Source organism: Giraffa tippelskirchi, chromosome 7 (genome assembly GCF_054371585.1).
Source record: "Giraffa tippelskirchi isolate mGirTip1 chromosome 7, T2T-mGirTip1v1.2.pri, whole genome shotgun sequence".
NCBI classification, from domain to species: Eukaryota; Metazoa; Chordata; class Mammalia; order Artiodactyla; family Giraffidae; genus Giraffa; species Giraffa tippelskirchi.
The window spans coordinates 79329036-79349795 of NC_137281.1; the positions used below are offsets into that span (position 1 = coordinate 79329036).

General features: G+C 39.9%; 1 long non-coding RNA gene across 1 annotated transcript in view; it reads left to right on the forward strand.

Annotated features, from left to right (window-relative positions):
- The first annotated feature begins 1664 nt into the window (after window positions 1-1664).
- Window positions 1665-20760, forward strand: part of LOC145514866 (uncharacterized) — a 36460-nt gene continuing 17364 nt past the window's right edge. Inside the window, exons 1-4 of the long non-coding RNA XR_014060517.1 lie at window positions 1665-2324; window positions 2536-2695; window positions 3607-3820; window positions 17669-17732. This is a non-coding gene — a long non-coding RNA (uncharacterized LOC145514866). The remainder of the gene's footprint in view (window positions 2325-2535; window positions 2696-3606; window positions 3821-17668; window positions 17733-20760) is intronic.

Genomic DNA, 20760 nt, shown 5'->3' on the forward strand with positions numbered 1-20760 from the left:
CAGGAGACTTTCTCAGAGAATTTTCCACATTAGATTAATTGGTACTGATGCTGAAAACTCAGCCTCTATGCACTGGTGGTGAATCGAATCTCAGAGACAGAGATTTGGTTGAAGAAGAAAAGAGTAGCTTTGCTTTGCCAAAGAGGGGATACAGTGGGCTTATGCCTCAGAAACTGTGTGTCCCAACCAGGGAGGATTTGGTGAGGAGTTTTATAGCAGTGGTTCAAGGGCAGGATTGCTGATTAGATTTGGGTGTGTGCAGGGCCTGCACTCCTTTAATCTGGCCTCAGGTCATCTCCTGTTGAATTTCTCTGGATTTTTTTTTTTTTTTTTGTCACACCACACAGCTTGCAGGGTGTCAGTTCCCCAGCCAGGGAAGGGCTCTGAAAACCAAGTAGGAGTTGCCTTTTTGTAAGAAACATTTACATTTGTAAGGGAAATCTCCCCCTTCTATGTGGAAGAACCCAAAACTTTAGAAACCATCATGGGAAGGCAACTTTAATCTGCATCACTTTACTGTACTTTTCCTGTTAACCTTCCAAAACTGACTCTCCCTACCCTAAACATCTTTTGTCTTTAGTTGATGAAGGTATTTAAAATGAGGCCATTTTGGTGAGTTATTCAGTTTTCCTGGGTGCATCCCACATATTTATGTAAGTAAACTTTATATGATTTTCTCCTGTTAGTCTATCTCATGTGAATTTAACTCTTAGACTAGCAAAACATTGGGGTTTAGAGCAGAGAAAGGTGGCTTATTGCAGGGCCAAGCAGGAGAATGGGCAGCTTGTACTCAGAAAACCTGAACTCCACAGTGGGCAAAATTTGGGATGAGGGTTCATCTCAAAGAAAGTTGTGTGACTTTCTTCTGGCTGGTTGATGGTGAGGTAACAAGGTGGTGTTCTAGGAATCTTGTGCTCAACCTGAAGATACCATCCTCCACCTGGGTTCCTGCAGAAGAACTCAAAGATATTGTTGTATATGTTTCTTCAAAAGGACAAGGACCTTACCCCTGCACTATTGTTTTTTGTTTGTTTGTTTGGTCATGCCACGGGCATGTGGGATCTTAATTCCCTGACCAGGGTTGGAACCCATGCTGCCTGCAGTGGAAGCACAGAGTCCTAACCACTGGACCTCCAGGAAAGTCCCTGCACGTTTGTTTCTTGACTGCTCCTCCCCTGTTTCTGTATTCCCTCTCCTCCCTGATTAGCAACCATTTGAATCATCCCTTTGGAACTCACCGAAGGTCTAGGACACTGAATGAGGCCTATATCCTACAAACAAGAAGCAGAGCATGAAGGGTTTGTACCTGGGAGAGCCACACAGTGTCTTGCTTGGTTTCAGTTTGTTTCCACTTTCTGGCCATTGTGAATAATGCTTCCATGCATGTGTAGTGAGTCACTCAGTCATGTCTGATTCTTTGTGACCCCACAGATTGTAGTCCGCCAGGCTCCTCTGTCCATGGGATTCTCCAGACAAGAATACAGGAGTGGGTAGCCATTCCCACCGCTGGAGGGTCTTCCCCGACCCAGGGATCAAACCCAGGTCTCCTGCATTTCAGGCAGATGAGAAACTGTTAATTCTAAGTTATAAATGTTCTTCAGATACAAGTCTTCAGATATGTTCTTGGGGTCTGTGATTTCTCAAATCTGAGAAATACTGCCCCAGGATGATTCCATTGCTTAATAAATAAGCTGATTAGGTCACACAGTTAAAGGAAGCTTCTATGATTCATAGCACAAGCTTGCTGTCTTTCTTATCTGTGAGAAGTGAACATCTTGATTTAGGGTCTTCCCAAGTTACCTGGGGGCTCCCCAGGTGGCTCAGTGCTAAAGAATCTGCCTGAGATGCTGGTTTGATCTCTGAGTCAGGAAGATCCACTGGAGGAGGAAATGGCAACCCACTCCAGTATTCTTGCCTGGAGAATCCCATGAATAGAGGAGCCTGACAGGCTATAGTCCATAGAGTTGCAAAGAGTTGGACATGACTGATTGACTGAGCACACGTGTATGCACACGCATGCACACACACACACATGCAAGTTATCTGTTTTGTTCTCGAATGATAAAAACCACCATTAGCAGTGAGGTCAACCCTTAACTAATAACTCTTGTGCATGTTGATCCAGTCCAGATTCTTGGCAGCTTTTAGTTCTCCAAACTTTTGGCCTGAATACTGGTAATATTTCCTCCGGCTGAAAGTCAGCAAAAAGAATCACCTGGCCAAACATCCCCATTCAGTCTGCTTTTCTTCCAGTGGCCTCCCAGGGGAGCTCTCTGGACAAACAAAGCTTGTTGACCCAGTTTGAAGACCTGGAAAATTATCATGTGAGTCACTGGGACAGCAGAGCTAAGTGCCAGGCCCTTGAGAAACTATAAGCACAGCCCTCCAGGGTCATTTGTGTCCCAGTAGGATGTGATCTGGAATCCCAGAGAGGCCTGCCTCTTTTCACCCAGCTGCTCCTCCCAGAGGTTTCCAAGCTCCTTGGCTCTGTGTATGGTGCTGCAGAGGCCCATTCCTGTTATTTTTCCCCAGCAGGCTTTGGCTCCAGCCATTCAGATAGCAACAGCTCAGTTGTAGGAAACCAAAACAAACCTGGATACTTAGAGGAAGACATGTAGTGTTGTTTGGAGCAAGGCCACAAGCTTTCTCAGGGAAGGAAGTGCTGAAGCAGCAAATTGAAGACCAGAATCCAGAGGTAGTGTTTAAAAAAAATACTCACATGAGTGAGGCAGGGCCTTGAAAGAAGGCTTCTAAATTATCCAAGGAATGTTTTATAATGTTCTGAAGATGTTACTTCCTAAATTACAGGAAGAGCTGGAGAAACATAGTCAGCAAAGCAATGCGTGGGTAACTGTTACATTTAGATGGGGTGGACAGTTTATAGCGAAAGGTTGTTGTTGAGCCATAAAAGACTCTGAGATTCTTGGCCTCCGGAGGAGAGGAATTCAGTCTGGGGCCAGTGATGAGGCTTGATCACTCAGAGCTTTTGTGTAATAAAGATTTATAAAAGTATAAAAGACATAGAGAAAGATAAAGGATGCCAAAAGCTTTGCTGGTTCTCAAATAACTCTCCCATGGGTATAAAGAACTGCTGGGAGGGGTGAGTACCAAGCTTGGGGCTTCCAAATCCCCAGTATAGCTCAAGGACAAAGGAGTAGGGGAGGAGAATGGTCACTAATGGCCTTTATCTTCTCCTTTAAAAGAAAAAAAAAAGCAACATCTTATGTCAAGACTTATTCTAGAGTTTTAATCATCAGGAGGATGTAGTTTTAACACAGAAGTTGATCCAGAATTGTATAACTGTATAAATTCATGTTTGGTGGGTGTTTCAAGATGGTGAGTGATGATTACATTACTCCCATTATAGACATGGCACATGAAGTCTCTCTCCTTCATGGTTTTGGAGGATCAACTTCAATGCCTGGAAGAACTAGAAGGCCATTTGATTACCAAGTTTTTGGTATCACTACTGTCTTCCCCTCACTTCACTTCTGACTTTCTCCCTTAATCCTTTTTGCTTCTGTTGGATTCTGACATATCTGGCAAAAATACAGGAAATTTGCAGAAACAGGCTGTTCACTTCCCACCCTGGTGCTGTCATTGCAGATTGCTTCAGAGTTGCTGTCTCCTGGGCTTGGACAAAGTGTCAAGCATCCATCTTTGTCATCACAATCTGGGTGTCTGCCCTGTGTGCTGGGTGCCTTGCAGAGCCAGCAGACCAGCCCCAGGCATGCCCTCTGGGTACTTAGACTGAAGGGGGACTGTGGAGACTACTCCGAACTAGACAGTGGAGATAAAAGAGGGGCAGAATCAGGTAAAGGTAAGCATTTCATGTGTCTAACTGAAACCTTGTAACTCAGATTGGGACTTGAACCCACAGTCTTTTGTTTTTTTTAATCTTTTAAAAAAATAATTGTACTTATTTATTCACTTTTGGCTGTGCTGGGTCTTCCTTGCTGCGTGGGCTTTTTGTCTAGTTTCCTTAAGCAGGGATGACTCTCTAGTTGTGGTGTGCGGGCTTCTCATTGCAGTGGCTTCTTTTGTTGCAAAGCACAGGCTCTAGGAGTGGAGGCTCAGTAGTTGTGGTGCATGGGCTTAGTTGTTCCAAGGCATTTGGCATCTTCCTGGACCAGGGATTGAACCCATGTCTCCTGTATTGGCAGGTGGATTATCCACCACTGAGCCACCAAGGAAGCCCCACCTCCACCCCCACAGTCTTTCAACTGAGATCACACACCTGGTCTTGGGACTTACTAAAGCTCAGGTTCTTGATGTTTCATCACAGAAAGAATTCATTAAGAAACAAAAGTGATAGATAAAAAGTGGATTTATAATATTTAGGGAGAATCACACTCCACAGACAAAGTGTGAGCCATCTCAAAAGGCAAGCGAGGCCCTGAAATATGGGGTGGTTAGTTTTTATGGGCTGGGTAATTTCATGGTAATGAGTGGGAGGATTATTATTATTTTCAGGGAAGGGGACTTACAAGAATTGGATCACCACCCATTTTTTGGCCTTTTATGGTCAGCTTCAGAACTGTCATGGCACTGGTGGGTGTGTCACTTAGCTTATGCTAATATATTGCAATGAGCTTAAGGTCCATTGGAAATCATATTTCTTGCCATCTTGGATCTACTTGGTTCTAACCAGTTTTTGTTATATCCTAAGGCTATGTCATTCTTTTAAAGGTTGTCCCTGCCCACTTCCCTCCTGTTTCATAACTGTATCTTCCTGATACGTGACAGTAATGTGCTAGCAGCATGGTCCACTAGTACCTTCTGTGATAATGGGAAATGTTCTACATCTGTGCTGTCCAATATTGTAGCCACACATGGCTACTGAGTACTTGATGTGTGGCTAGTGAGAAACTGAGGTTCTTATTGAGTTTAATTTTAATTAATTTAAATAGTCACATATCACTAATGACTAAAACATTAGAGACACTAGTGTTTTAAAAGATAGCAGAGAAAGGAATTCCCTGATGGTCCAATGGTTAGGACTCCCAAGTTTCCACAGCAGGGGGCCTGAGTTCCATCCCTGGTCAGGGGGCTAAGATTCCACAAGCCCTATGGTGTGGCAAAAAAAAAAAAAAAGGAAAAAAAAAAGAATAACTGAATGTACACATGTATATATTCTTTTTGTATTCTTTTCCATTATGGTTTATCATAGGCTATTGAATACAGTTCCCTATACTATTCAGTAGGACCTTGCTATTTTCCTCTCTGTACCTCTTTTTACACAGCTGTGAGGTGGGGCTAATAATGTCCACTTTATGGTGGTGTTGTGATAGATAAGATGGATGGGAACTTGGGTGGAAGGAAGGAGCTGTTTTCCAGTGTACTCAATCAAAAAAACTGGCCACAAGTTATTGATATCTGGGAGAGGCAGAGGAGCCCCAGGAGATGTGTAACCTTTTCATAAACTGTTAGGGCAACCACTGACCCAAACCGCCCTGCCTGGCCAAGCACCACAGTAACCACTTTCATGAGTTATCTTACAATAGGAGGTCCTTACAAGTTACCACCAACCAGAAGAATTCAGGAAAGTTCAAAAAGAGAGAGGAGACTCCAGTCCATGTGTCCTACCAACCTCCCAGAATCCTTCTTTCTGGAATCCATCTTGGCTGAGTGATGCACATGCCACCAGGAAGGACTCTGAGTCAGAATAATTAGCCAGAGACAACCTGGAAACTAATCCCATTACCAGAAAACCCAAGACTGCAAAGCCATGTGACAGAGCAGTTGTCCTGGATGCCCTTACCCAGCTGCTCTGCGTCCGGTCTCCTCTTCCCAAAAAGTCTCCTGCTTTGTCAGCACATGTGTCTCCTCAGACAATTCATTTCTGAGTGTTAGACAAGAGCCCACTCTCGGGCCCTGAAAAGAGTCCCCCTTCCTGCAACAAAACCAGGGTGTGGATTAACACCTGTGTTGCATTAACAACTGTTGAGGTTGGATTAAGATCTCACATTCAGATATTGATGAACCTATTTGCAGGGCAGGAATAGAGATGCAGACATAGAGAACAGACTTGTGGGCACAGCAGGGGAAGGAGAGGGTGGGACAAATTGAGAGAGTAGCATTGAAACATATACATTACCATATGTAAAATAGATAACTAATGGGAAGTTGCTGTATAACACAGGGAGCTCTCTACCTGGTACTCTGTGAGAACGTAGAGGAGTGGGATGGGGTTGGGGGTGGGAAGAAGGTTCAAGAGGGAGGAAACATATGTATACTTACGGCTGATTCACATTGTTTTATGGCAGAAACTAACACAACATTGTAAAGCAATTATCCTCCAATTAAAAATAAATTAAAAAAAAGATCTCACATTCACAGCTTCTTTTACTTTTTCAGTGGTTTCATTGGAGTCTTCCACTTTTATTCTGAGTTCTGTTCCCATCATCTCTCCCATCAGCCAGTAGTGTGATATTTATGCTGGTGTTGACCTATTCACAAAAACATGTAACAAAATTCTGTCCTCTGGAAGGCATCAACTGTAATCTCTGCCACCTGAGAATCCCATATACGGCTCCCACATGACTGCAAAGAAATGTTTTGTCCTGCTATCTCATCCTTTCTCTGCTGAGTCTGCGAATACGGGCTACACAGGCACTCAAGAATATTTCAGCAGCTCCAAGTTTTAATCTAACCTTTACATATCCATTTGCCTATATCTTCACGCCTATAATTATTTAATTGCTTTCTTTTACTGCCTATAAATAAGAGCTCTGTCATCTAAGAAAATAAACAACCATAGAACCAATACTCAGGCAAACCGTTTCCCATCCTGTTATGCACAACCACGCCCCCTGTTGACTGAGGCATGCCAGTTTAAAACCACACAAAAAAATTCTCTATAGCTTGACTGAGGGAAAATTGACATTCTATACATTACATTATTTGAAGTGCACGCTTTGATGAGCTTTAACATGTGCACATGCCTGTGAAACCACCACAGTCAAGAAGATGAATATTTCCATCACAGTTTTTCCATTTTAGGATCAAACTGGGTGAGCACTCCCAGTTCAAAACTAACTGTAGAAGCAAGACCTTCCTCTTCAAAATAGTGGCTGTGGCCCCTGCAGGGAAATCTTTATTTCAATCAGTAATACTGGAGAGGCAGCTCTCCGTTTGACCTCTCTGTGGCTTTTCCTCCTTCCCCACAGTTACAACATTCCTCTTTCTGTTAAAGGCCCTTTTCTCTGAATCATCTACTTTTTATCTATAGGCTCCTTTTCAATCTCAAAAACAAAACAGAAACAAAACAAAAATTAAACACCTCTTCCTGCCTCCTCCTCATTCCTTCCTTCAAGCACCCATTGCTCTCCCTCTTCTCCTTCACAGCCAAACTTCCAGAAATAGATGTCCAAATTCACTCTCTCTGGGTCTTCACTTCCTCCTCTCTCTCAAAACCACCCCTCCCTCCACCACACAGGTACTGTTCTCAGCCAGGTCGCTCACTAACCTCAATGTTTGCTACATCCTTTGAACCCTTCTCAGTCCTTATCTTACTCTGACACCACTGACCACTCTGTCCTTTGTTTGGTTGCTTTTAAAAAGTAACTGATGCTTTTTTTCCCCCCCGATGCTCTTTTTTTGTTTTTGTTTTATAAATTTGTTTATTTTAATTGGAGGCTAATTACAATATTGTAGTGGTTTTGCCATACATTGACATGAATTTTTGTTTTTCTTTTAAAGACTCGAACAATTAATAAAAGCATTAGAAGGCTTCTCCTAGCCTTGCCTTGTCTCACTGGTGCAGGCAGAGCCGTAAGAATCCCTGTGCAGTTGCTCAATGCACTGAGTAGCCTCAGAAAGTCCCAGAGATGAGTCACTGTAGATTTTGAACTTGGGGAAAATCCCTTCCTTGCTCTGTTATAGACACCAGAGAAGCTAAGAAATGTTTATAGACAAGCACACAAACAAAAAGAGAAGGGAGTGCCTTTACTAACTCCTCAACTTTGGCCCTAGAAGTAGCTTTCAGTACTGCCTTAGAGGTGGCATGCTAGCCGTGTCTGCATGACTAGCCCCTATTGGTCTCTCCAGACAAGAAGCCCTTCTGGGCCTGGCTGTTTGCTTTTGTGCAATTTTTACCTCCGGCTGATTTCTCAAAGTGAACTAGCTTAATACAGTGTTGTGTATATTTTACATTTTGATACAAACTTCCTTTCAGAAATGTTATACCAAATTATTTTCCCACCAACACTGAATTTAAAAACATCTTTGCCTCACTGTCACCAACACTGAGTTTTTTCCACTTCTGGTTCTAACTGTGGGTTTTGTAGACTGATTCTGTTTGTTTGACTGATTTATTTTTCTTTTCATAAGTTAATCTCATTCACATTTATGATTGTAATTATCATATATAGTTTTAGTTCTGTAATCTTATTTTGTTTTCTATTTTTATGCTTCTTTGGAAGATCTTTATTTTTTTTTCGACTGTTCAGTAGATTCTCTGTTGTCTTTCTGGTAATTCTGAGGGTAGTTTTGCTTGCTTTTAATTCTGTAAATGGACATTTGTCCCTTTCATAATATACCTAGATATATCCTTCTCAAACAGTGCAGTATACTGGGTTTCCCTGGTGGCTCAGATGGTAAAGAATCTGCCTGCAATGCAAGAGACCTGAGTCTGATCCTTGGATTGGGAATATCTGCTGGAGAGGGAATGGCTACCCACTCCAGTATTCTTGCCTGGACAGAGGAGTCTGGCGAACTATGATGTCGCAAATAGTTGGACACGACTGAGTGACTGAGCGACTCACCAACTCCCAGAGTTTACCAAAACTCAGCCATCCAACCATCTCATCCTCTGTCATCCCCTTCTTCTCCTGCCCTCAATCTTTCCCAGCATCAGGGTCTTTTCAAATGAGTCAGCTCTTCGCATCAGGTGGCCAAAGTATTGGAGTTTCAGCTTCAACATCAATCCTTCCAATGAACACCCAGGACTGATCTCCTTTCGGATGGACTGGTTGGATTTCCTTGCAGTCCAAGGGATTCTCAAGAGTCTTCTCCAACACCACAGTTCAAAAGCATCAATTCTTCAGTGCTCAGCTTTCTTTATAGTCCAACTCTCATATCCATACATGACTACTGGAAAAACCATAGCCTTGACTAGACGGACCTTTGTTGACAAAGTAAAGTCTCTGCTTTTTAATATGCTATCTAGGCTGGTCATAACTTTCCTTCCCAGGAGTAAGCATCTTTTAATTGCATGGCTTTGGTCACCATCTGCAGTGATTTTGGAGCCCCCAAAAATAAAGTCAGCCACTGTTTCCACTGTTTTCCCATCTATTTGCCATGAAGTGATGGGACTGGATGCCGTGATCTTAGTTTTCTGAATGTTGAGCTTTAAGCCAACTTTTTCACTCTCCTCTTTCACTTTCATCAAGAGGCTCTTTAGTTCTTCTTCACTTTCTGCTATAAGGGTGGTATCATCTGCATATCTGAGGTTATTGATATTTCGCCCGGCAATCTTGATTCTAGCTTGTGCTTCTTCCAGCCCAGCGTTTCTCATGATGTATTCTGCATATAAGTTAAATAAGCAGGGTGACAATATACAGCCTTGACGTACTCTTTTTCCTATTTGGAAGCAGTCTGTTGTTCCATGTCCAGTTCTAACTGTTGCCTCCTGACCTGCAAACAGGTTTCTCAAGAGGTAGGTCAGCTGGTCTGGTATTCCCATCTCTTTCAGAATTTTCCACGGTTTCCTGTGATCCACACAGTCAAAGGCTTTAGCATAATCAATAAAGCAGAAATAGATGTTTTTCTGGAACTCTCTTGCTTTTTCGATGATGCAGCAGATGTTGGCAATTTGATCTCTGGTTCCTCTGCCTTTTCTAAAACCAGCTTGAACATCTGGAAGTTCATGGTTCACGTATTGCTGAAGCCTGGCTTGGAGAATTTTGAGCATAACCTTACTAGCATGTGAGATGAGTGCAATTGTGTGGTAGTTTGAGCATTCTTTGGCATTACCTTTCTTTGGGATTGGAATGAAAACTGCCCTTTTCCAGTCCTGTGGCCACTGCTGAGTTTTCCAAATTTGCTGGCATATTGAGTGCAACACTTTCACAGCATCATCCCTTAGGATTTGAAATAGCTCAACTGGAATTCCATCACCTCCACTAGCTTTGTTCGTAATGATGCTTCCTAAGGCCCACTTGACTTCACATTCCAGGATGTCTGGCTCTAGGTGAGTGATCACACCATCGTGATTATCTGGGTCATGAAGATCTTTTTTGTACAGTTCTTCTGTGTATTCTTGCCACCTCTTAATATCTTCTGCTTCTGTTAGGTCCATACCATTTCTGTCCTTTATTGAGCCCATCTTTGCATGAAATATTCCCTTGATATCTCTAATTTTCTTGAAAAGATCTCTTTCCCATTCTGTTGTTTTCCTCTATTTCTTTGCATTAATCACTGAGGAAGGCTTTCTTATCTCTCGTTACTATTCTTTGGAACTCTGCATTCAAATGGGTATATCTTTCCTTTTCTCCTTTGCTTTTCGCTTCTCTTCTCTTCTCAGCTATTTGTAAGGCCTCCTCAGTCAGCCATTTTGCTTTTTTGCATTTCTTTTTCTTGGGGATGGTCTTGATCCCTGTCTCCTGTACAATGTCACAAACCTATGTCCATAGTTCATCAGGCACTCTGTCTATCAGATAGCCCCTTAAATCTCTTTCTCACTTTCACTGTATAATCATAAGGGATTTGATTTAGGTCATACCTGAATGGTCTAGTGGTTTACATTCTATGTAAACATAATTTCCTCAAGATCCACAGTCCTTGAAAGTGAGGAACTAGGATTTAAATCCCTGTCTATCTGATCTGGGGGCTTCCCTGATAGCTCAGGGAATTTACATACCTGAGTGGTCTACAGCATTACTAATCTAAATCTGTGGGGTTCGTGTACTCTTAAAATCCTTTGGAAAGAAAAGTCCCATGCTGGTTGGGTCTGAGCTCAAATAGTTCCTCTTGCCCAATTGGACATCCATGATTATTTCTCTTTAGAATCATTCAATGTTCCTCCCTCCTCCCACCTTAACAATCAACAATAGCCCAAAGGCATTAATTTTTAACCAGTCCAAGCTGTGCTGGTATAGACTGCACTTTCACATGAATGATCTCATTGGGTCCTCACAGCAAGACTTAGAAAAGCCTCTAATCTCCCACATTAGTAACAAGAAAACTGAGGTTTAAAGAAAGCACGTGTGATTTGTCTTTGTGATTCATACACTGTGGATGCACTCAGCTAGTGTCCTTTGATAGCCACATTAAAAAAAAAATAGAACAAAACAATCAAAACCAAGATAATCCACAACTCCAAATTAGAATTATTTAGACCCTTGCCAAAGAATATAATTTTATTTATTTATTTATTTTCAAAGAATGTAATTGCAATTGGATGCTATTTAGCTCTTATCTCTCTGTTGAAAAAAGTTATATTTATGGAAAATTGCTTGAAGTACATAAAAAGTCCATCCATCTCTCTAAATTAACATTTTCTAAAAGGAGTTGATTGGATGTGCAGGATGTTAATTAGGTGTTACACAAAAAAATGAATATGGTCAACTAATGACAGAAAACACTGAATTACAGTTGTTCATGGAAACTGCTTGTAGAGTTGCTTTTAATAGGCTAATGTAAGCCATGAATCTACAAGATGAAGACATTGTATGCAAACTGATTTGACCTCTATTAATGTCTAGTGTTCTGTGGAACACAGTTTGAGAAACACTGATGGGTGGGCAATGATTTCCCATCAGAAAAACCTGCTAATTATTAGAGGAAGAAAATAAGTCCAGGTTGGCTAAGGATAAAGCAATTTTTGGAGAGAAATAGGAAACATTTCATGTATTTGCTTTCAGAATTAAGAACAAAGAACATAAAACCTGATTCAAGTGAGAAGGTGAACCAGTATTTCTTGGATACTTACTCTGTGTTGGCTCCTTTACATACTTTATCACCAGTAATCCTGACAACACTCTGGGGTAGACATCATTTCCCCACTTTACAGTTAAGAAAAAATACAGTTTGGAGGGGATAATAATTTGCTCAAGATCCACAGTCCTTGAAAGTAAGGAACTAGGATTTGAATCCCTGTCTATCTGATCTGGGGCCTGATAGCTCAGTTGGTAAAGAATCCGCCTGGAATGCAGGAGACCCTGGTTTGATTCCTGGGTTGGGAAGATCCCCTGGAGAAGGGATAGGCTACCCACTCCAGTATTCTTGGGCTTCCCTTGTGGCTCAGCTGGTAAAGAATCCGTCTGCAGTGTGGGAGACCTGGGTTTGATCTCTGGGTTAGGAAGATTCCTTGGAGAAGGGAAAGGCTACCCACTCCAGTATTCTGGCCTGGAGAATTCCATGGACTGTATATATTATAGTCCATGGGGTTGGAAAGAGTCGGACACGACTGAATGACTTTCACTCACTCACTCCCTTTATCTGAATTGAGGGCTTCCTTTGTGGCTTAGCTGGTAAAGAATCCGCCTGTAATGCGGGAGACCTGGGTTCAATCCCTGGGCTGGGAAAATCCCCTGGAGAAGGCAAAGGCTACCCCACTCCAGTATTCTGGCCTGGAGAATTCCATGGACTGTATAGTCCATGGGGTCGCAAAGAGTCAGACAGGACTGAGGGACTTTGACTTCACTTCACCTCACTATCTGATCTGAAGCCTGTGCTCTGTCCTCTATATTACTTCTCAAATTATTTAAAATGTTTTTCAATATTCCAAAGCTAAGGAAAAGAAACAGAGGGAAGATAAGGACAGAAAGTTAGAGAAGAGACATAATTAGAGCACGAAAGGGAAAGGCAGACAGAGGAACCAAGTGAGAAAGTCTGGGTTGGTTTGTTTTAAGACAGCGACATGGAGCTGTACAAAGAAAGTCATAGAAACAGATATGTATTTTTTAAAAAATTCAAACAGAATACTTAGAGTTTTGCACATGGAGACAAATATACAGAACCCGACTGATATTTGCACAAACATCTTTTAAAAATGTAGATCTTTAAATTAATAATCCCAAAGGTAAACATAGCTAAAATCATCAGTTAAAATATTTTTATTTCTATGTCAAGTTGGAAAGTACAGATGTTTTTGAAACTGTATCTTCATGAATTTTGGTTAGAAAAATCTTTACTGTTCTTCTTGGAAAATAGAAAGTGCCACATTCCATATGAGATAATGGTCCCAGAAAATCATTCCTATCTTGAGGGCTCTCAGAATATCTAGACTTTCAAGACCAGATGCTGTTGAGATTTTCAGTCATGATATCTGATCTACTGGGCTTCCCAGGTGGGCTCAGTAGTGAAGAATCCGGCTGCCAATGCAGGAAACAGGAGACTCAGGTTCAGTCCCTGGGTCGGGAAGATTTCTTGGAGGTGGAAATGGCAACCCACTCCGGTATTCTTGCTTGAAATATCCCATAGACAGAGGAGTCCGGTAGGCTGCAGTCATAGGGTCACAAAGAATCTGAGCACACACACACTGGTCTGATATTTGTGCTATGTGTTAAATGGAATTAAGAGCCAAATCTGGCATGGGAGTAGAATATTTCCTAAAATATTGAGATTGTAGCTACATAATGTGCTTTCGACAACACCTAGAATAATGTTTATAATGTAGGCTTTTGAAAAGAGAATGGTTCCTTTTGTTCGTTTATAACTAAAGGTCTTTGGAGATAGGGATAGATATAGGGACTACTTAGTGATTTGGCTAACCATGTGCTCATGAGAAATCTGCTATTAAGTCTAATAAATTGTCGTGACTGTGAAGATAAGCTTTATTATCTCTCTGATAGTTTTACCATTTTTCTCTTTGAGTTCAATGTTCCATAGTTTGACTCCAAAGTGTCTAGCTAAGGGTGTGTTGTTATTTTTCCTATTTGGCTGGGTGGGCTTCAATTTAGAAAAAAAAGTCCTTAAAACTTCACCCGTATTTCTCCAAATACTATCCCCCTTTCAATCTTCTTTATTTGTAACTCCTATTGAGTATGTGTGAAATCTTCTCATTTTATCTTCCATGTTTCTGATTTACTTTTTGAAAAATCATGTATTTATTTGGCTGTGCCAGATCTTAGTTGTAGCATGTGGGATCTAGCTCTCTGACCGGGGATCGAATCTGGACCCCCTGCACTGGGAGCTCAGAGGGTTAGCCACTGGACCACCAGGGAAGTAACCTGATCTACTTTCAAGTTTTTTTTTAAGTTTTTCTATGCTATGTTTTAAATGATTTCTTTATATTTAGTTTTCAATCCATTAATTTATTTTAGCTATGTCTACTATTCTGTGTACATTACTTTGCTGACAAAGGTCCATCTAGTCAAAGCTGTAGTTTTTCCAGTGGTCATGTATGGATGTGAGAGTTGGACTATGAAGAAAGCTGAGCACCGAAGAATTGATGCTTTTGAACTGTGGTGTTGGAGAAGACTCTTGAGAGTCCCTTGGACTGCAAGGAGATCAAACCAGTCAATCGTAAAGGAAATCAGCCTTGAATATTCATTGGAAGGACTGATGCTGAAGCTGAAGCTGAAGCTCAAATACTTGGACCACCTGATGCGAAGAACTGATTCTTTGGAAAAGACCCTGATGCTGAAAGATTGAAGGCAGGAGAAGGGGATGACAGAGGATGAGATGATTGGATGGCATCACCAACTCGATGGGCATGAGATTGAGCAAGCTCCAGGAGTTGGTGATGGACAGGGAAGCCTGGAGTGCTGCAGTCCATGGGGTCGCAAAGAGTTGGACATGACTGAGCGACTGAACTGAACTGTTCTGTGTAATCTGTCCAGTAAGTGTTTTACACAGTGATTTTATTTTTTAATCTATGAAATTTCTAATTGGCTCTTTTATTGTATTGCTATTTTTTGTATGGTGTCCTGTTTTTCCATAAAGTATCTATTCTTTAAAAAATTTGAGAGCAATGTATTTAAAAATCTCTCTAGATTGCTCGATTATCTTGAGTTTTAGGGGTATACTTTCTCTTGTTTGTTGTTTCTGCCTCTCCCCCTTTTAATCTTCCTCTTAGTAATTTATAATTTTTTGAGGTTATCATGTATTTTACTTTATTTTAAAAAATTTATTTATTTATTTTTAACTGGAGGATAATTGCTTTACACTGTTGTGTTGGTTTCTGCCATACATCAACATGAATCAGCCATAGCTATACACATGTTCCCTGCCTTCTGAACCTCCCTCCCATCTATTTGTAATATTTTGACGTTGAGTGTTTCTGCAGCAGGGTTTCCCAAGGAGTTCTGTGTGCCATGGATTTGAAGGTGTTTCTAACAGGTCAGCTTCACAGTTTGCAGTTGCCAAGACCCTGCTGCTGCTAAGTCGCTTCAGTCGTGTCCGACTCTGTGTGACCCCATAGACGGCAGCCCACAAGGCTCCGCCGTCCTTGGGATTCTCCAGGCAAGAACACTGGAGTGGGTTGCCATTTCCTTCTCCAATGCATGAAAGTGAAAAGTGAAAGTGAAGTCGCTCAGTCGTGTCCGACTCTTAGCAACCCCATGGACTGTAGCCTACCAGGCTCCTCCGTCCATGGGATTTTCCAGGCAAGAGTACTGGAGTGGGGTGCCATTGCCTTCTCCAGCCAAGACCCTGCAGGTTTCACTAATTATGGGAGAATTTTTATGTTGAATTTTTAGTTCAAGATTTCTGCATCAAATGTCACACTGTGTGTGTGTGTGTGTAGTGTGTGTCTGTTGTTGCTTGCCTAAGGGTATATAAATAAATCAGTCCTCTCTTTAATTTGGTATTATGTAGGCAGAGAATTAACAGAACGGAGTAAAAGGTTATAAAATCTGTATCATTTATCTTAAAGCTGTTTTCAGTTCCATATTTCAATTTTGTTTCAAGGCAGTAAAAATTGAGCTCTTGCTTTTATTTGTCTATGTTGTTGTAAAGAGTTGAGCTTGTTGTTTTAAGTCAAATCAGTAGTTCAATACTTGGGTAATTTTTTCATGCCTTCTCTATTAGCTGTTGCTGTTTTCTCCTTTGGGATAGAAGGCAGTGAGGCTTGAAGAATAGACTTCTTGTCTGTAATTCACAGACTTGATTGGAATGTACCGGGAATTATTCTTGTGAAACTTTAATGATTCAGTGCTTGTTGGGGAATTGGAAACTATTGATTCATGTTCTGACTGGGAAGATGTTGCTTCTCTCTGCTAAAGGTGCATGAAGGAGTTGGCTTTGGGTTTTCATTCTGCCAAAAGTCAGACTGTTGCCCACTTTTAAATCTAGGATGCATGGAAGTCTTCCTCAGTTCTGGCAGATAAAGCTTTGATACAGAGCCACATATGTTTCCACATCTTTCCCTCAAATGTTACCCAATTAGACCAAACTTTGCAGAGGAATGAGAGATTTCTCTGTTATCAGAGAACGTTTGACACCTGCATTGTTCAGTAAGGAAATTACTAACCACATGTGACCCCTGAACCCTTGAAATGTGGTTGGTTCAAGTTAAGATGCATTTTAATTGCAAAATACACAGTATGAAAAAGTAAACTATGTCATTAACAATTGTTATACTGATTACATGTTGAAGTGACAGTATTTTGGATATGTATTGGGAAAAGTGAATTGTGTTACTCATTTTACCTGTTTCTTTTTAAAAAATATGGCTGGGAATTCCCTGGTGATCTGGCGTGGGTTTGATCCCTAGTGGGGGAAATAAGCTGTGCAATGTGGCCAAAAAAAAAAAAAATTAAAAAAGTGGCTTAGTAGAAAATTTAATTATTTAGGTGACTGGCATTGTATTTCTATTGAACAGCGCTGCTAGTTTGCTGCTGCTGCTGCCAAGTCGCTTCAGTCGTGTCCGACTCTGTGCGACCCCATAGACAGCAGCCCACCAGGCTCCGCCGTCCCTGGGATTCTCCAGGCAAGAATACTGGAGTGGGTTGCCATTTCCTTCTCCAGAGCATGAAAGGGAAAAGTGAAAGTGAAGTTGCTCAGTCGCATCCGACTCTTGGCGACCCCATGGACTGTAGCCCACCAGGCTCCTCCGTCCATGGGATTTTCCAGGCAAGAGTACTGGAGTGGGATGCCATTTCCTTCTCCGGCTGCTAGCTTAGAGTCTTACAAATAGGGAAACCCATAAGTAATCTAATAAGAACTTATTTCAGTTTATTTTCACCCTGTACTTCCATTCACCTTAAACATTTTTTTCTTTTCTTTTTGCAATATCATGATTTTTTATGTAAGTTAATGCCATACTACTGCAAAGCAGGTAAACTTAAAGGGGGTTGCATTTCACATAAGTGAGGTTACAAGGTCAGCATATAAGATGAAAATTAATATGGTCAAATTTATCCTTGAAAATACATTAGGAACTCCTTAAGCTGCCCTGACACACCAACTTTTATTGAGTCTCAGCCAGATAATTGTTTTTGTCCAGTATGAGGGCAGACCACTGTGTAATTTTTTTTTAATTGAAACCAGATGAAGTGGTTGATTTGTGTTTGGTGCCATGTTATGGCAAAATATAAATCTTAAATCTACAATCACCGTCATCGTGGAGAGATGCTTGCCTCGGAGAAGTGGTAGGGAACTGGAGTCTGTGTGGGAGCAGTGAATTTACACTTCTTGCTTGCATGTGAAAAAAGGGGCATGCCTGCTTTATTTCTCTCTCATCACCCATCATCTTTTGTTTCTTTCTCTTTATGTTTGCTAGGTTCTGAGAGATGAATTTGCATCCTTTAGTATATAAAGATCTCGCTAGTTCTAATATTGTGTAGGTAAGTGATTCTAAATGTTCATAAAAAGCTACAATGAGCTTGCACAACAGCGTAAATATATTTAATGCCACTGAAAAATACAGTTAAAATGGTAAATTTTATGTTTTATATGTTATAAATGTTTTATATGTTATATGTTTATGTTATAATTATAACATAATTTATATTATACTAATATGTTATACTAATTATATATTATATATAATATTATATATAATACAATATATAGAAATATACATATATAATTATACCAAATATATATAATATACAAATAATATATAATATATATTATTTGTATATAATATATAGAATATAGAATATATATTATATAAACATATTATATAAACACATAACATATATTATATAAACATAATATATAAATATATAATATATAATATATATAATATATTATTTAAATATATAATATATAACATATATTTATAAAAATATATGTTATATAAATATATATATTATATAAATGTATATAATATATATGATATTTATAATGTGTATATATAATATATACATATATAATATGTATTTGTATTTATCAACATGTATTATAATAATAATTATAATAATGTATTTATAATAATAGTATATATAAATAATATATACTATTATTATATATAATATATTATATCATTATATATATTAATTATTAATTATTATTATATAAGGCTATGGTTTTTCCAGTGTTCGTGTATGGATGTGAGAGTAGGACTGTGAAGAAAGCTGAGCGCCAAAGAATTGATGCTTTTGAACTATGGTGTTGGAGAAGACTCTTGAGAGTCCCTTGGACTGCAAGAAGATCCAACCAGTCCATCCTAAAGGAGATCAGTACTGGGTGTTCATTGGAAGGATTGATGTTGAAGCTGAAACTCCAATACTTTGGCCACCTCATGTGAAGAGTTGACTCATTGGAAAAGACCCTGATGCTGGGAAGGATCGAGGGCAGGAGGAGAAGGGGCAACAGAGGATGAGATGGCTCGATGGCAGCACCGACTCAATGGACACGATATTGGGTAAACTCTGGGAGTTGGTGACGGACAGGGAGGCCTGGCGTGCTGTGATCATGGGTCACAAAGTGTTGGAGACAACTGAGCGACTGAACTGAACTGAACTGATATATATATTAATAATATATATATATTATATATAAGATTATAATATATAATAATACATATTATATATAATATATTATATTATATATAATTATTATAATATAATTATTATATCATATTATTATAATTATATAATCTAAAATAATATAATTTTTATATAATATGTAATAACATATAATGTTATAATATAAAATATATTATATATATAATAACCCCAAAAGTTATTGTATTATAACCAAAAAGTTATATATATAATATATATTATTATTATATATAATTATAATATATATTATAGTATATTATGTATAATATGTATATAATATTATAATAAAAATATTATATATAATAATATCATCATATATAATGTATATAATATAATTATAATATAATATATATTATATATATATATACAACATATATAATATATAATATTATTATATATTATTATATATATCAGTTCAGTTCAGTTCAGTCGCTCAGTTGTGTCCGCCTCTTTGCAATCCCATGAATTGCAGCACGCCAGGCCTCTCTGTTCATCACCAACTCCCGGAGTCTACCCAAACCCATGTCCATCGAGTCAGTGATGCCATCCAACCATCTCATTCTCTGTCATCCCCTTCTCCTCCTGCCCCCAATCCTACCCAGCATTAGGGTCTTTTCCAATGAGTCAACTCTTTGCATGAGATGGCCAAAGTATTGGAGTTTCAGCTTCAACATCAGTTCTTCCAATGAACACCCAGGATTGATCTCCTTTAGGATGGATTGATTGGATCTCCTTGCAGTCCAAAGGACTCTCAAGAATCTTCTCCAACACCACAGTTCAAAAGCATCAATTCTGTGGCGCTCAGCTTTCTTCACCGTCCAACTCTCACATCCATACATGACTACTGGAAAAACCATAGCCTTGACTAGACGGACTTTTGTTGGCAAAGTAATGTCTCTGCTTTTAAATATGCTATCTAGGTTGGCCATAACCTTCCTTCCAAGGAGTAAGCATCTTTTAATTTCATGGCTGCAATCCCCATCAGCAGTGATTTTGAAGCCCCCAAAAATAAAGTCTGACACTGTTTCCACTGTTTCCCCATCTATTTCCCATGAAGTGATGCGACCAGATGCCATGATCTTAGTTTTCTGAACGTTGAGCTTTAAGCCAAATTTTTCCCTCTCCTCTTTCACTTTCATCAAGAGGCTCCTTAGTTCTTCTTCACTTTCTACCATAAGGGTGGTGTCATCTGCATATCTGAGGTTATTGATATTTCTCCCGGCATTCTTGATTCCAGCTTGTGTTTCTTCCAGCCCGGCGTTTCTCATGATGTACTCTGCATATAAGTTAAATAAGCAGGGTGACAATATACAGCCTTGACATACTCCTTTTCCTATTTGGAACCAGTCTGTTGTTCCACGTCCAGTTCTAACTGTTGCTTCCTGACCTGCATACAGATTTCTCAGGAGACAGGTCAGCTGGTCTGGTATTCCCATCTCTTTCAGAATTTTCCACAGTTTATTGTGATCCACACAGTCAAAGGCTTTGGCATAGTCAATAAAGCAGAAATAGATGTTTTTCTGGAACTCTCTTGCTTTTTCGATGTTCCAATGGATATTGGCAATTTGATCTCTGGTTCCCCTGCCTTTTCTAAAACCAGCTTGAACATCTGGAAGTTGACGGTTCACGTATTGCTGAAGCCTGGCTTGGAGAATTTTGAGCATTACTTTACTTGCATGTGAGATGAGTGCAATTGTGTGGTAGTTTGAACATTCTTTGGCATTGCCTTTCTTTGGGAATGGAATGAAAACTGACCTTTTCCAGTCCTGTGGCCACTGCTGAGTTTTCCAAATTTGCTGGCATATCGAGTGCAGCACTTTCACAGCATCATCCCTTAGCATTTGAAATAGCTCAACTGGAA